This window comes from Lissotriton vulgaris, chromosome 10 (assembly GCF_964263255.1).
Source record: "Lissotriton vulgaris chromosome 10, aLisVul1.2, whole genome shotgun sequence".
Lineage (NCBI taxonomy): Eukaryota > Metazoa > Chordata > Amphibia > Caudata > Salamandridae > Lissotriton > Lissotriton vulgaris.
Window position 1 is genome coordinate 1,137,342,463 of NC_141698.1, and position 17,015 is coordinate 1,137,359,477.

Here is a 17,015-nt window from a genome sequence, read left to right on the forward strand (position 1 = left end):
CTTTAGGGTTGCACTAATATATATATATATGTGTGTGTTCTGGGAGAACTTAGTCGCATGACCTTCCGTGAATTCTCCACACATTTAAAGGTGCAGAGCACGGCGCAGCGTGCTTAGGCCTATTTGCAAAAGCCAGTCATCTAATGTTCAGTTGACAGGTTTGATAAAGTAAAAAAATAAAAATTGTTAAGCACTTCAATTCATGCTGTTGGGTACAATTCAGTACATTACTGTGGGACTAAATCAGAGGAGTCGTTAGGAACCCAAGTCGGTCGCAAGTGAAATAAGCAATTACCAAAATATTGTTCAAAGTAATTAATGTGAAAAAGAAGAGTAGGTAGGGGAGTCTAAGTATAGTACCTTGCTGAAGTTCTCTAGGGAAGTGCTTTCGTCGCTGGAGGTGACCAGGGTGGGGACTGGCATTTTGAGATGATATACTTCCAAGTCTGGACTAATAAGTAAGGGTGTTGTAGAGACAGTTCATAGGAACATGCTGGTTCTCATGTGCTCTTAGTCTTAAAACAGTGGCTAGTCTTCAATCGGTGTGAGTATATTGATCTGTCAAACTACAAATGTACAGATCAGTAACAGGCATGACTGTATGAAACACCCCACCAAGATTTCTTGTGTGTATGTGTATATATATATGTTTATATGTATATAATATAATATACACTTTCTCCTGACCAGGGATTGCTGGTCCTGCCTGGCCTCTTCAGGGGTATATTCTAGAGCTTGTATGGGCTGGCAATGAGTTTAATTGGACAAATGCATCAGAAGGGAATTGGTGTTTTTGTTTAATGTAACCACCCCAAGTTTGGGTGCTCTTGCTCAAGGAGGCAGGCTCTGTCAAAATTAGTACCAGGAAAAAATCTGACTGAAATCCACACCTGCCTGGAAGATGGGTGTTTGCAACAAACTGTCCTGTAAGACTTATAGGTTGTTTAGAGCCCTCAGTTAATACTTTGAAAAAAATCCACGGTATATATTTTAGTGCAGCTGTAATCTGTTCTAGGGTATGTATGAGCAAAATGTATTCTTAGGTCAATAACTAAAATGAGAAATGGCAGCCTGTTTGTGGTATTTCACACGTGATAAGAATCCCTCCCCAGATGCAAGGCTGTTAAACCACAACTGGACTTCCTTGGTGTTGTGTACTCTATTTCTAAAGGTGGCTTGTACATGTCCCGTAAAAATATTGTGTTTGTGAGACCGGGTTATTAGGTCACCATTCAATATCTGACCCATTTAAGTTGCTTTAATGTTAACCATAGCTTGTTTCTGTGTAGCTGTGGTACAGAGCAGTCTGGCTTAACTTGCAAGTAAACCAATGTAAAGCATTTATCAGTACTTAAAAGAGTATGTCGTACTCAATCAAATCTCAATAGCATATATTTAGCATCTATTTAGGCTAACCTATTTTAGGTTTAAACCTATAATAACGGATGAAACCAACAGAAAAGAAAATAGCCCTCAGCAGTTTATACATATAAATATTAAACACCTGCACAACCACAAACTAAATGCCATTCAAATAAAGTAAAGGGAGAGTGAAAGGAATTATTTCTTCCTGACGGGTTCTCAGAAGTGTATCCTTGTTATACAAGGTAGCAGCACAGACTGGGTTAACATTATTCTGCTGGAGTTTTGTTTAGGGATGTCACTAAACATTTTGTTCCTTTTGCAGCTTTGTGATCTTTGGTCTGCAGATGCAGGGTTTAAAAGCATGTTTAGGTCTTACATATTTTACAAACTAGAGAAGCAGGAAACAGCTAAATTCATATTTATTTTGGACTCACTGACTGGTATAATACCTGGTTTCATAAGAATCTTTACCAAAATGTACCATCACAGTTAATCACAGGCCGTGAATGGGTGAAAACATGACAGACTTAAAACATTGAACGTTGCTTGGAAAAAATGCTTACCTGGTTCAACAAAGATTTATCCCTTAGCTGCGAGGCCCCCTGCGCCCATGTGCTAAGCCTTTTTTGGGCTGTTAGAGGTAGTTCCCGCTTAGACCCCTGTAACTTTTTGCCCACTTAAGGTATCCACACCAAATCTGCATCCTTTACTTCCAACATCATGGGGCTTCTAAAATTCCAGAAATTTGCCAAAATACTGCACATATTTTGGGGTGTTGGGGAGTGCTGCAAATTAAAGTGGAGAAGTGTGGCTCAATGATTAGAGCGGCAGACCCTGATGCAGAGGTCTAGCCCGGGACCAGGGTTCAATTCCCCGCCTCGGCGGGTCTTTGGGCTCAAATTCTGCGGACCTGATAATTCTCGCCTCTGTGCCTATTCCGGTCATGGAGTCCCACTCTGCGACTCTGGGCAATAGCTTGCTTAATCTCCACAACGGCCCCCACAATGCTAAGGATGCCTGGCCTCCACCTTGGGGGTGCCCAGGAGTGGACGCCTCACAGGGAAAGCCAGGATGGGTTCCACAGCGGTATTCGTACAAGCGCCTTCAGACCCTTGCGGGTGAGTAGTGCGCTATACAAGTGTCAATTTAAAGCGTAGCTACCCCCACCCCCCACGCAAATTCTATCCACAAAGGGTTTGTGGGGCTGAAATCGCCATTTCCCAGCTTAGAGACTGACTTTTGTCAATCAACTGTTTTGGCATTTTACTGGGACATACATCAGATGAATGGTAGAAATTAGTATGAAAGCAATAATGAATCCTGGAAAGCTATACATTTTAGAAAAGTAGAACATTCTGGATTCAGCAAGGGGTCATCGTGTATATCCTTCAAGCTTTCTTTATAGAAACTAACAAATATAGGAAAAATTGAAATTTAGCTGGAAAACAGCCATTTGTGCCAACGTTTACACCTGTAACTTCTAATTATGACAGCTGTTTAAAAGCAATATACCGTTCCTTCCGCTGGACCTTACTGGTTGTGGGTTATATAGGATTTGTAGGCTCACCTAGAGCCAATAACTGAGCAGCGTCTTGCAATGCTTATGTACCGGCTATATAGCAATTAATTTGGGAAATATGTACATGGCAAAATCTGTATGAAAGACACCTGTGTTTCTGAAATTTGAACAAGTTGATATTTGCACATTTCCAAAATTGTGAGTAACCATACTAGCATGAGATTTAAGGACATTTTTCAGTGACTTATTTTTTTACACACGGTCTTTCATTTGAAAGGCAGAAATGCATTGAAAGTCAGTAGGAATAACAGTTGCTCTACAATTCCTGTTACCTTAAGTCTTCCCGATTAAAATTGGTGCCGCAATTTTACTTCTCATTTGTATGGCGCATAGATTCATACCCAGAGGGATCTCTCGGTGCCTCACCACTTGTGAGGGTAGGCCTAGTGTCTGCCAGGAAACTGCTCCAAATGCAACGTTGGACACTTTATTACAGTGAAAGCGGACCCTTCTTTTCCCTTCAAGTGCCAAGCTGTAGATGTTGAACCCTAGCTCTGCTGGCACCTACGGAAACATATACATTATTGAAAACTAGACACGCAGGGGAATCCAGGATGGGATGTCTTGTCTGTCTGGCACCAGGTTCTGCTACCCAGAATCCCTTGCAAACCTCAATTTGTAAAAAAACACCTTTTCACATTTCTGTGAATCTACGCAATTCTACCCACCCTGCATTCCCCAAAGCCTTTTGAGGAAAATGGTACCTCACTTGTGTGGGTGGGTCAAGTACCTGTGACAGGCAAGAACCCAAAACGTGCTCAGTCACCTAGGTTCTTGTCCCTGGGATCGGCAGCCATCTTAGGAAACCTACCAAACCCACACATTTTTAAATATTAAGACGCCTGGGGGAGTCTAGTGAGGTATGGCTTGCGTGGGTCCCCAACATTTTCCTACCCTGAATGCCCTGCAAACCTCAAATTAGTGTGTGGGAAAGTTCTGGAATCAGTGTGGATCCACACATGTTCTACCACTCGGTGTTACTCCAGGTTTCCTGATAAAAAATGGTACCACGCTTGTGGGTGGGTCAAGTACCTGCAACAGGCAAGGGCCTAAAACCTATTGAGGTGACATCAAAATGACCCATCACAAAACATCCTTATTTTGCAATGGGTGGGTCCTATGAGTTTTTGGCCCCAGGCTCAGCGGCACCTAGGAAAACTAACCAAACCCCCACATTTCTGAAATCTAGACACCCAGGGGAGTCCCACAAGGTATGGCTTGTGTGGGTCTCCCATCATTTCCCTACCCAGAATCCCCCTGCAAACCCTGTTGAAAAAAAATCTATTTTTCGAATTTCTGTGGTGAAGTAGGATCGGCGTGCTGACACTTTTTCTACCACCCAGGGTTACCCCAGGTCTCCTGATTTAAATGGTACCTCACTTGTGTGGGTAAGTGTTAGAAATGGGGATCGCTAGTTGGCGGCAGCTGGCGCTGAGGTCCAAATAGGGATCCTTCTTCCTAAATCAGAGTAAGGGGGCTACACCCTTTGAGACCTGTTACCACAGGGATGAGCAGGGGTTATTAAGAGGTAGTGTGACGCATTTATGACCATACACAATAACGCAGTGAACACACATCAAAGGGACACCACACAAGTAGTTCTAAAAAAAAAAAGTATCTTTGTATAAGCTTAACACAAGGTTCCAAAGTGATCATCCGCCACAATGCACGTAAATACAGATTCACTTAAAAAGCAATAAAAGCACTCCAAAGCGTGTGAAACTAACTTAGTTCGAGGCAGGATTCTCCGTGACCCGGTGATTCACAATGTACTTGAGGTTTAAATGGGGCATGGCACACAGCCTCACAATGAAGCCGCGGTCATGAGTCTGCCTCTCGGCGGCCACAGCTCCCAGCTGTAGCGGTCGGCATGCACTCATGATAATCCTAGGACGGGGCTTAAAGGTGGCACCCAGCGGCACATGCAGGTGATGGCAAGATCCTTGAAATGGTTATTAGTGCGGGCACTCCGCAGCACAGCTCCACAATAGCGAGGATTCTTGTAGTATGGCAAAAGCGGGCACTGGGCGGCAACAGCTCCTCCACTGCGGTGGCCCACTATAGCGATGCAGTGACGTTCAGCCCGTGCTCCCTGCAGTAGAACCAGAGGCTCTGGAAATCTCATCAGAGGCCTCACTGAGTAGAATCCCCATCAAATAGAAATCCGGACGGCTGTTGGGTGAAGTCTAATGTTCCTGATATTTCGGCAGGAGGCCAGCTCAAATCAGGCCCTTGGGTAGTTGCTTCAGCAAGAAGGATTAAGGTTTCAAAGTCCTTTCCCCCTCGTTACACGTACAGAGGTTCATCTAGACATCCAGAAGGAACACACAGTGTAGGGGTTTCAGCACAGATCTTTATACCCCAAAAGTCATTGTTCTAAAGTCACAAATCGCTGAACCCAGCCAGAACCAGTTTGGTCAAACACCAACGAACAAATGGTGGATTTGCTTTGTTTGATCAGCACATCTATAAAAAATTTTTCCCTTGTTAAGAGTTCATATAGTATAAGTTAGAAACACTTTGTGGGAGTGCTTGTCCGGTGTTGTGCTCATCCACCTAAAAGCAGCAATCTACGATATCCTCCTACTCACTCAAGGTGAGATGGAGTATCATATGCAAATTGTAACAAAAATACCAGTGCACATCCCTTCTGGTTGCTATTATCCAATTGGCATCCAGCCACGGCAATCCAATATTTTCACTCTCCTTGCCGTCCTCAAAAAGACATGCACAATGTTCGTTATTATTCAATGTCCATTTATTATTAATTTATTTCTTTTGCCACACCGTCACAGCCGACGCGCGTTTTGCCCTCCGCAGGCTTTTTCAGGGCTGTAATTTACATACAAAAGAGGATGTCGCCAAATAAATTCAATACATTAAAAGCCACCTTGACATTAGTGGTTATCTGTTTAACCACAAACTAATATACATACTCCTAATGTGCCCTCATCATGTTCATATTTGTTCAACTGGTAGGCTTATACTGAAATCCATTTACAGGTTGTTATACACAAAGCATGTGGAACAACTACGTGCGATCACCTAGTTTGGTGTCTTGGGCCATAGCAAAATACATGTTTAAGCAAGATGGTTTCTAAGGTGGTCATTGTGAGAAGTTGGCCTGATATGCAGTGTTCACTATTCTAGTGAGCACTTTGTATCAGTCCAAACAACCCTTATGGTGCTTGGTTGTAAGTCAACCTTAACACCTTCGCTGCTAAGGCAATTCCCCATCTGTGCTGGAAATTGCTATTTTCCTTATTCTATGACGAGCTGGGCTCGTCATCAGCACACGACCACTGTGCACCATGACGAGCCCAGCTCGTCATCAGCATCGAAAGGGTTATAGACCAGCTATCCTAGTAGCGTGGATACGAGCAGTCTTCGGACTAAACTCTAGAGGGCGTGTTAAGCCAGCTGTTATACCATCACATATACCCCTTGAACACCAAGTGAAAGGACACCACACAAGTGTTATGAAAATAAACAGTGTATTTATTTAGATCACAACAGCCCTGTACTCTTTATGAGGACAGGGTACTAAGCACACAACATAACTCTTACGAAAATACTTTAAGTTGCACAATTTACACAAATGCCCGAGGGGCACGGAAAACCATATACTCTAAAAGTGGAATGCGAAATTACTAGCGGGTAAGTACTGAACTAATGGGCTTTGTAATCGCTAGGACTACGTTACTGAACCTTCAGATTACTAGTAGGAGGCCTAGGGGACTCTGGTGCAGAGTGTGTACTCTCACGCGGGATGCGGGACAAAGTCTATGGAGGCTAGTAAAAGCAAAGTTAGTGTTCTCGGGCGAACCCGACTAGGTAGGTCGAAAACGACAGTGGATCTGGACCTTGGATAGTGAGGCTATGCTGGGGCACCGAAGTTACCTAGCCCAGGGGCTGCAGCTGCATAGGTCTGAAAAGACGTCGGGAATCCTTGTTGACGAACCAGGAGCCTGAAGAAAGAAGTTGCTGGCAGGCGACCAGTGAAGATTGTTCGATGGATCCAAGCCTGGATCTAAGATGGATGACACCTGAAAGCAGAGGGGACCAAGTTCTTTAATCACTAGCCAGTGATTGTGTGGGCACCAGGATGGCACCGGATGGTAGTCACCTCGACTAGGTGAGTGGGCGACGCTGGGCTCTGCAGTCTCACGGACCAGGAGGCGTTGTCGGCACCAGGATGGAAGTGCGAGCTGTCCCACGATGGTTGATGCTGTCGACGTCGCTGGACCCAGGATTGGGGCAACAAGTCTTGGCAAATTCAAGCCCACGCGGTGGACCTAAAATGGCGTCTGGAGTGGACCAGGAGGGTCCGGGGTGCTCCTCTTTTGGAAGGGAGCAAGGACCAGTCTGGAGCAACCAGACCAGCAGTGGTGATGTCGTCGGTCGTCGTCTGGAAGGCCACAAGCCAGCGGGCTAGTAGCCGGACAACGCGGTGAGCAGCAAAAAAGCAGAAGGGCCCCACGCAGATCTCGTGGATGCTGGGGGGCTGGACTTCGGTGCTGGAGCTGCTCAGGGTCGGGGCTTCTCGGACCCCAAAGCACTCACCAGAGGATCCCTCGGCGGTCGTGCTGGATAGAAGTCGTGCAGTTCTGATGATGGCCGGTCCCTCGAGGTCTCGTCGCACCTACGGTTCTCAGCTTAGCTGTAGAGGTAGGTAGAGGTCAGAGGTGTCAGGGAAGCCGGGTCTCGTTGAGCTGGGCAGTCGGATTCCGGAGGAAGGACGTGCAGCAAACCACAGAGTTCTTAGATGGTGCCTGCGGATGCAGGATGACTACTCCTTAGTCACAAGGGAGAAATCTTGAGAAGAGTCGAGAGTTCCTTTCGTGGAAAGTAGTTTCTTGATTCAAAGATGATCTAATTTGGAAGGGTCCCCGCTCCTGCCTTTATCCTAAAGAAAGGGGTGGGTACGCGACTAGGTCCTGCCCTAGGGGTGGGACCAGGAAGGGGGGTGGTTACACTCCTCTCCCATGCCGGACTTTCCCCAGGCCAGGGGCTGGTGTGCCCCTGGAACTGGTTCTAGCCGGCAGATGCGTAGTGAGCACCGGGGTGCCACTTGCAGTCACCTTCCTGTAAAGCCCTGCCTACCCAGGATACACAAAACCCTGTCTGGGATGGTGCTAGCACCGCCCCTGACAGGAAACCCTTTGTCCAAGCTCCCCTCGCTGGAAGGACTCCCAGCTGCAGGGGGTCAGACTCGTGTCTGTGGTGGCAGCATCCATTTTGTGATGCTGAGGCTTGAGTTAACTTTAACCGGGGTTCACAGTTACATACATGTCGTGTCCCTCTAGAAGGGTGGAATGCTAACCCCGTCGCCAGAATTGGCGAGGGGTTAGTATTCCAATTCGTATGACACCTTACTCGACATGTTTTGATAAAGCGATACCAAAGATAGCATTTAACCGCGAGGATTATAATGCACTTAAGAGTATATGGTATGCGTTATCATGGAACAACTATTAGGACTTGGTTCCGCAAGCTGCAAACGGGCTCAGCTCATGCCAGAGCACCATCTCACACGATTCCAAGCACTCTGCCTTCAGGATTGTCAAGGCCTGCCATAGGAGTGACTGATAGGAATCTGTGTGTCCATTTTAGGGTTAGATATAGGTATACTATATCTAAAGCAAAGGGTGATTACACCACCTTGCCCCAGCTGTCGTGCAGCGAGTTGTGTCAGATTTAGATGGCCATCCAGGGGTGGCATAATACATGCTTCAGCCCCTGGTAGGCCCTGGGTACACCTATGCCCTGAGTGACAGGGTCTGAGAAGGTGGCCCAGTACCAATTGGATAATGCACCTAAGGTACACGTTGTAATTTAGTGAGAGAACAGCTAGGCTGTGGGTCTGATTGGCAGGCCCACAGCCAGAGAAAGTCGTAAACCAGTGAAACAAAAGCAAAAAATCTGGGTGATCATAGGAGTGCAGACCCTACTCTCCTACATGACCCCCCCCCCCCCCCAAACTTTGGGACAATAAACTAACCTTGACCAGTTGAGTCTTCTTGCTCTAAGTGGAAATACCCGGAGAGCCCATCTGCATTACCATGATCAGTGCCAGGTCTGTGCTCCACTGTAAAATCCATCCCCTGTAGGGAAATGGACCACCTAAGCAGTTTGGGGTTTTCACCCTTCATCTGATTTAGCCACAAGAGGGGCTTATGGTCGGTCTGAATCTTGAAATGAGTGCCAAACAAGTATGGCCTTAGCTTCTTCAGGGCCCAAACCACAGCAAAGGCCTCCCTCTCTATAGCTGACCAATTTTTCTCTCTGGGGATCAGCCTTCTGCTTATAAAAGCAATGGGCTGGTCATTACCATCAAAATTCAGTTGAGATAGAACAGCTCCCACACCCAACTCAGAAGCATCTGTTTGGACAATGAATGGTTTGGAGTAGTCTGGACTCTTGAGGATAGGTGCTGTGCACATGGCCTGCTTTAGGTCATCGAATGCTTTTTGACAGCCTGCTGTCCACTGAACTTTCTTTGGCATTTTCTTACTTGTCAGTTCATTAAGTGGAGTCACAATTGATCCATAATTTCTGACAAACTTTCTGTAGTAACCAGTCAGGCCCAAGAAAGCTCGAACCTGAGTCTGGGTGGTTGGAGGAGCCCAGTCCCTGATTGACTGTATCTTGCTCTCCAGTGGCTGAACTTGGCCTCCAACTACAAGGTGGCCCAAGTATACAACCTGTGTCTGCCCTATCTGGCACTTTGTGGCTTTGATAGTGAGACCTGCTGCTTGCAGTGCATAACACTTTCCTCAGGTGGACCAGGTGATCCTCCCAGGTGGAGCTAAAGACAGCTATATCATCAAGATATGCTGCACAGAAGTCATCCAGCCCAGTGAGAACATGATTCACCAGCCTTTGGAAGGTGGCAGGTGCATTTTTCAAACCAAAGGGCATTACCACAAATTGATAATGCCCACCAGGGGTAGAAAATGCTGTCTTGGGCTTGGCATCCTCAGCTAACCTGATTTGCCAATACCCAGCTGTCAGGTCAAATGTACTTAAGTAGTTGGCAGAAGCCAATCTATCTATAAGCTCATCTGCCCTTGTTATTGGGTGGGCATCAGTCTTAGTGACTGCATTGAGACCCCTGTAGTCTACGCAAAACCTCATCTCTTTCTTACCACCCTGGGTGTGAGGCTTTGGCACTAGAACTACTGGACTAGCCCAAGGGCTATCTGAGGGTTCAATGACTCCCAACTCAAACATTTTCTGCGCTTCTGTTTTGATGCAGTCTCTAACATGATCAGGCTGTCTGTAGATTTTACTCTTAACTGGCAAGCTGTCACCAGTGTCAACCTCATGGGTACACCAATTGGTTTGGCTGGGTGTTGGAGAGAACATATGCCTGAAGGATTGAAGAACTTGTTTGCAATCCTTCTGTTGATGTTCAGAGAGTCTGCCACAAAAGACAACACCATCTACTGATCCATCATCAGGATTCTGAGTGAGCAGGTCTGGGAGAGGGTCATTCTCTTCCTCCTGTCCCTCATCTATGGCCATGAGCAAGCTCATGGCCTTCCTGTCGACATATGCTTTGAGCCTGTTTACATGAAGCACCCTGTGGGGGCTCCTGGGAGTTCCAAGGTCCACCAGGTAGGTGACCTCTCCCTTTTGCTCAAGGATTGTGTGGGGCCCAGACCATTTGTCTTTGAGTGCTGCTGGGGCCACTGGCTCTAACACCCACACCTTCTGTCCAGGCTGATACACAGTCAGGACAGCCTTTTGGTCATGCCAAGCTTTTTGAAGTTCTTGACTGGCCTTAAGGTTTTCAGATGCCTTTTCCATATACTCAGCCATCCTGGAGCGGAGACCAAGTACATAGTCCACTATGCTGGTTGCAGGCTTTTTGAGAGGTCTCTCCCATCCTTCCTTCACCAAACACAGAGGTCCTCTTACAGGATGTCCATACAAAAGTTCAAAAGGGCTGTAGCCAACCCCCTTCTGTGGGACTTCTCTATAAGCAAATAAAAGGTAGGGTATCAGGACATCCCATCTACGCCTGAGCTTTTCAGGTAGTCCGTGAATCATCCCTTTTAGGGTCCTGTTGAACCTTTCAACAAGCCCATTGCATTGTGGATGATAGGGTGTAGTGAACTTGTAGTTGACACCACATTCCTTCCACATAGCAGTTAAGTAGCTTGACATGAAGTTTGCACCTCTGTCAGAGACAACCTCCTTAGGGAAGCCCACCCTGGAGAACACCCCAACTAGGGCTCTTGCCACAACAGGTGCTGTAGTGGTCCTAAGGGGAATAGCTTCAGGATACCTGGTGGCATGGTCCACCACCACCAGTATAAACTTGTGCCCTGATGCTGTCTGGGGTTCCATTGGTCCAACAATGTCAATCCCCACCCTTTCAAAGGGCACCCCCACCACAGGCATTGGTATAAGGGGGCCCTTTGTAGTGCCACCTGACTTACCACTGGCTTGGCAAGTGACACAGGAGCGACAAAACTCCTTGATATCTTCATTCATGTGAGGCCAGTGAAAGTGTGAGACAATTCTGTCCCAAGTCTTGTTCTGGCCTAAGTGACCTGCAAGGGGAATCTCATGGGCCAAGGTGAGAAGGAAACCTCTCAGAGACAAGGGGATGACCAGCCTCCTGGTTGCACCAGGCTTGGGGTCTCTTGACTCAGAGTATAGGAGTCCATCTTCCCAGTATACCTTGTGGGCACCTGTGGCGTTCCCTGCAGCCTCAGCAGCAGCCTGCTGTCTGAGGGGTTCAAGAGAAGGGCAGGCTAACTGTTCCTTCCCCAGGTCTGCTCTGGAGGGTCCCCCTGAGCCCAGAAATTCAACTTGATCAAGTTCAAATTCTTTAGGCTCAGTTTCCCTCAGCTCCTGTAGGTCAGCCTCCTCTGAGACTTGATCCTCAACCTGGGGCAAGGGGGAAGGCAATGCCTTAACCCTACTGCTCTTCTTCTTGGAAGGTGTCTGGTCCATTGTTCCAGGATCCAGCACCTGTTCAGTGGGGCATCTTCTGGCCTGTGACCTAGTCACAGCAAGCACATGTGCTTGCAAGCCTAACATCTCCATGTGAGTCCTCTACTCCACTTCTGACCATTGTGATGACTCCAAATCATTGCCCAACAAACAATCCACTGGGAGGTCTGAACTAACTACAACCTTCTTTAGGCCATTTACCCCTCCCCAGGAGAAAGCAACAATCGCCATACTATGACCGGTAGTGACGTTGCTGGCATTGGTCACCAGGAATTCTGTACCTGGCATGATCTGTCCAGGGTCCACAAAGTTAGGTGTCACCATGGTGACACTGGCACAAGTGTCCCTATAGGCCTGAGCCATTTTGCCATTTATCAAAGGTGTCTGCCTGTATTTTCCCAAAGTATTGGGACTGACATCAGGGGATATATCCACATCCCCTGTACAGACAAGGACAGCCTGAATGAGTGTGCCAACTAAGTTGTCATACCCCTCAGAACCCAAGGTTAACCCAACTAATCCCTTGGGAGGTGCACTACCACTGCTGACTGTACTAGGGGGTGCAGTTGCCTTAGGGGCTGCAGTGGCAGGAGTTTGCCCTCCTTTCTTGGTGCACTCACTAAACCAGTGAGTTTTACTTTTACAGTATTGGCACCACCTTTTAGATTGGCCTTCTTGATTTTTCTTTTTCTGGGAAGCCTGACCCCCACCCTCTTTGGGTTGTTGGGGACCTGTTGAAGACTTCTGGTCATTTTGTTCACCTTTAGTATCTTTACCCTTCTGGTCTGCTTTCTTCTGACCACCCTGGTTCTGCTTAACCCTTGTTCTGACCCATCTGTCTGCCTTATTTCCCAATTCTTGGGGAGAGGTCAGATCGGAGTCAACAAGGTGCTAATGCAACAACTGGTTCTGACAATTGTTTAAAATCTGTTCCCTCATGATCAGATTGTACAATCTTGTATAACCAGTAACCTTACTGCCCAGCAACCAGCCCTCCAAAGCCTTAGTGGCACAATCTACAAAGTCAGACCAATCCTGAGACTGAGTTTTCTGGGTATCCCTGAACAGCAACCTGTACTGCTCAGTGGTTAGGCCAAACCCATCTATCAGTGTATTTTTCAGGACTTGGTAATCATTAGCATCCTCAGCTCTAGTAGTGAGGAGCTTGTCTCTACCTTTACCTTCAAAGGAGAGCCACAAGATAGCTGGGGGACACACTGTACAGTGCAAGCCCTCTCCAAAGCAGTTATCCATTTGTGGATATTGTGAGAAGGTGGCCTGATATGCAGTGCTCACTATTCTAGTGAACACTATGTATCAGTCCAGCAACCCTTATTGATGATTGGTTGTAAGTCAACCTTATAGACCAGCTATCCTAGTAGCGTGGATACGAGCAGTCTAAGGCTAAAGACTCGAGAGGGCGTGTTAAGCCAGCTGTTTACCACACATATACCCCTTGAACACCCAGTGAAAGGACACCACACAAGTGTTATGAAAATAAACAGATATTTATTATAAATCACAACAGCCCTGTACTCTTTATGAGGACAGGGTACTAAGCACAAACCAAAACTCTTACAAAAATACTTAAGTTAGCACAGTATATACAAATGCCCGAGGGGCACGGAAAACCATATACTCTGAAAGTGGAATGCGAAATTACTAGCAGGTAAGTACAGTACTAATAGCTTTTGGAATCGCTAGGACTTGACTAGGGAGTCGTTAGATTACTTCTAGGAGGCCTAGGGGACTCGGGTGCAGTGTGTGCACTCTCACGCGAGATGCGGACAAACGTCTATGGTAGCTAGAAATTGAAAAGTTAGTGTTCTCGGGCGAACCCGACCTGGTAGGGAGAAAACGACAGTGGATCCTGACCCTTAGATAGTGAGGCTATGCTGGGGCACCGAAATGCCGAAGTTACCTAGCCCAGGGGCTGCAGCTGCATAGGTCTGAAAAGACGTCGGGAATCCTCGTAGAAATGACGTAAATAATTAATTTACTCTTAATTTCTATGCAGGTAAGTACTTAATCAATAATAACTCAATCAGAAATAAAAGAAAACAGAGTCCGTGGTGTTAGAGTTCTAAGGGGTTTTATTCCTTGAAAGGAATGGTTATGGCCAAGATATCATGTTCTGAACACCACACAGGATGTCAGAAGGGATAGATGAGCGCGCTCACATTTTATTAACAGTACATAGCTTATATACTTATTTCATTCCATAAGCAACAGTGCAAGAGGCGTAACAGCTGAGAGAAGACAAGATAACAGAATGCACGTGGTGCATGTGCGTAATCAAGAGGCGTGAACTAGAGGTGTGTTCTGGAAACGTCACTGATAGGTGTCACAAAGGGGTGGCACTAACAGAAGATGTAGCAATGTCAGCAGAAATCGGAAGCTTGGATGCGCGCGCAGCTGGATGACGTGCAATTGGAGGGGTGCAGGGGACTTGACATTTACACTGACGGAAAGAGACAGAAGTCTGGCATGTCAGATCAACTTGTGCTTCTATCATATCTGATATCTGGTGTTTAGGAACTAAGCTATCTAGGCAGAAAGGTCTCTAGAGCAGAAGCTGTTCTATACTTGCTGTGAGTGCGTGTATAAGCGCCTGAGTGTCTGTATGAGAAGCGTGGGGGCATGGGGCCTTCCATGGAAGCATGGCAACGGAGGCTATGAATTACTTGAATTAGTTGCGTGGAGACAGGTCGGCCCTTTAGCCCTGTAGCTGAGGAAGGATGTTTACTGAAGCTAGCAGGCTGGAATGTATTTTCGGGGAGGAAAACAGATAACTCGAAGGTTATAGTCAATCTTGGCAGGCAGCGGCTGAGCTAAGCACGGAGGGCCGCGCTAGAAGTAAGTCAGAGTTCACGGGTACGGGGGCAGCTGGGCAGAGGCCCTCGCAGTCATGAGCCAGAAAAGAGGCTCGGTGGCAGAGATTCAGGGCCTACTTTCAGCCAGGCTGAAAAACGTAGGAGTACACTTCAAAAAGACGTTGGCATAGCATACTTAGGAACGGACCATTCAACCCATTCATGGTGGGTCTGAAAGAGGACATGTTAACGTTGGACGCAAATGTATTTGCGTCTTCATAGCTGGTACAGGAGGGAAATTACATGCACTTTAACTCGTACATGGAGTCGGTGGGGTACGCGCTAGGGAACATAACTTGACCATAAAATTTATATTACCTCAGACGGACCAGGAGCCGGAAGAAAAGATGCTGGCCGGTGACCAGTGAAGAAAGTTCAGTTGGATCCAAGCCTGGATCTTGAAGATAGATGACACCTGAAAGCAGAGGGGACCAAGTTCGAGACTACTAGCCAGTAGTCAGTGGGCACCAGGAGGGCACCGGATGGTAGCCACCTCGACTAGGTGAGTGGGTGACGCTGTACTCGAAGATCCCACGGACCAGGAGGCGTTGTCGGTGACCAGGATGGAGGATCGAGCTGTCCCACGAAGATAGAAGCTGTCGGCGTCGCTGGACCCAGGATTGGGCAACAAAGCCTTGGCAAATTCAAGCCCACGCGGTGGACCTAAAATGGCGTCTGGAGTGGACCAGGAGGGTCCGGGGTGCCTCTCTTGAAGAAGGAAGCAAGGGCCAGTCTGGAGCAACCAGACCAGCAGCAGTGATGTCGTCGGGCGTCGTTCAGAAGGCCACAAGCCAGCCGGCTAGTAGCCAAACAACGCGGTGCACAGCAAACAGCAGAAGGGCCCCACGCAGATCGTGGAGATGCAGGGAGGCTGATCTTGGATGCTGGAGCTGCGCAGGGTCGGGGCTTCTCGGACCCCAAAGCACTCACCAGTGGAGGACACGGTGGGCTTGCAGTAAAGATGTCGTGCAGTCTTGGCGATCGTCGGTCCCTCGAGGTCTCGTCGCACTCACAGTTCTCAGCTTTGCTGTAGAGGTGAGTAGAGGTCAGAGGTGCCAGGGAAGCCGGGTCTCGTCGAGCTGGGTCATCGGATTAGTGAAGAAGGACTTGCAGCAGACCGCAGTGTTCTTTAGGATGGTGCCCGCTTGATGCAGGGTGACTACTCCTTAGCCACAAGGGAGAATCTTGAAGAAGAAATCTTGAAGTCCTTTCGAAGAAAGTCGTGTCTTGATTCCAAAGATGATCTAATTTGAACAGGGGGCCCGCTCCTATCTTTATACTAAAAAAGGGGGCTGACCCGGTGACTAGGTCCTGCCTATGGGTGGGACCAGGAGGGGGGTGGTTACACCCCTCTCCCCTGCCGGACTTCCCCAGGCCAGGGGCTGGTGTGCCCCTGGAACTGGTTCTGACTGGCCTATGCGTAGTGAGCACCGGGGTGCCACTCAGCAGTCACCTTCCTGAAAAGCCCTGCCTACCCAGGATACACAAAACCATGTCTGGGACGGTGCTAGCACCGCCCCGGACAGGAAACCCTTTGTCCAGGCCTCCCTCGCTGGAAGGACTCCCAGCAGCAGGAGGTCAGACTCGTGTCTGTGGTGGCAGCATCCATTTTGTGGAGCTGAGGCTTCAGTTAACTTTAACCGGGGTTCACCGTTACATACATGTCGTGTCCCTCTAGAAGGGTGGAATGCTAACCCCGTCGCCAGAATTGGCGAGGGGTTAGTATTCCAATTCGTATGACTCCTTACTCGACATGTTTTGATAAAGCAATACCAAAGTTAGCATTCAACCGCGAGGATTATAATGCACTTAAGAGTATATGGTATGCGATATCATGGAACAGCTATTGGGACTTGATTCCGCAAGCTGCAGACAGGCTCAGCTCATGCCAGAGCACCATCTCACACGATTCCAAGCACTCTGCCTTCAGGATTGTTAAGGCCTGCCATAGGAGTGACTGATAGGAATCTGTGTGTCCATTTTTAGGGTTAGGTATAGGTATACTACACCTACAGCAAAGGGTGATTACACGACTTTGCCCCAGCTGTCATGCAGCCAGTTGTGTCAAATTTAGGAGGCCAGCCAGGGGTGGCATAATACATGCTGCAGTCCCTGGCAGCCCTGGGTACACCTATGCCCTGAGTTACAGGGTCTGAGAAGGTGGCCCAGTACCAATTGGAAATGTACCTAGGGTACATGGAATCCATTTTAAAGAGAGAGCAGTAGGCCTG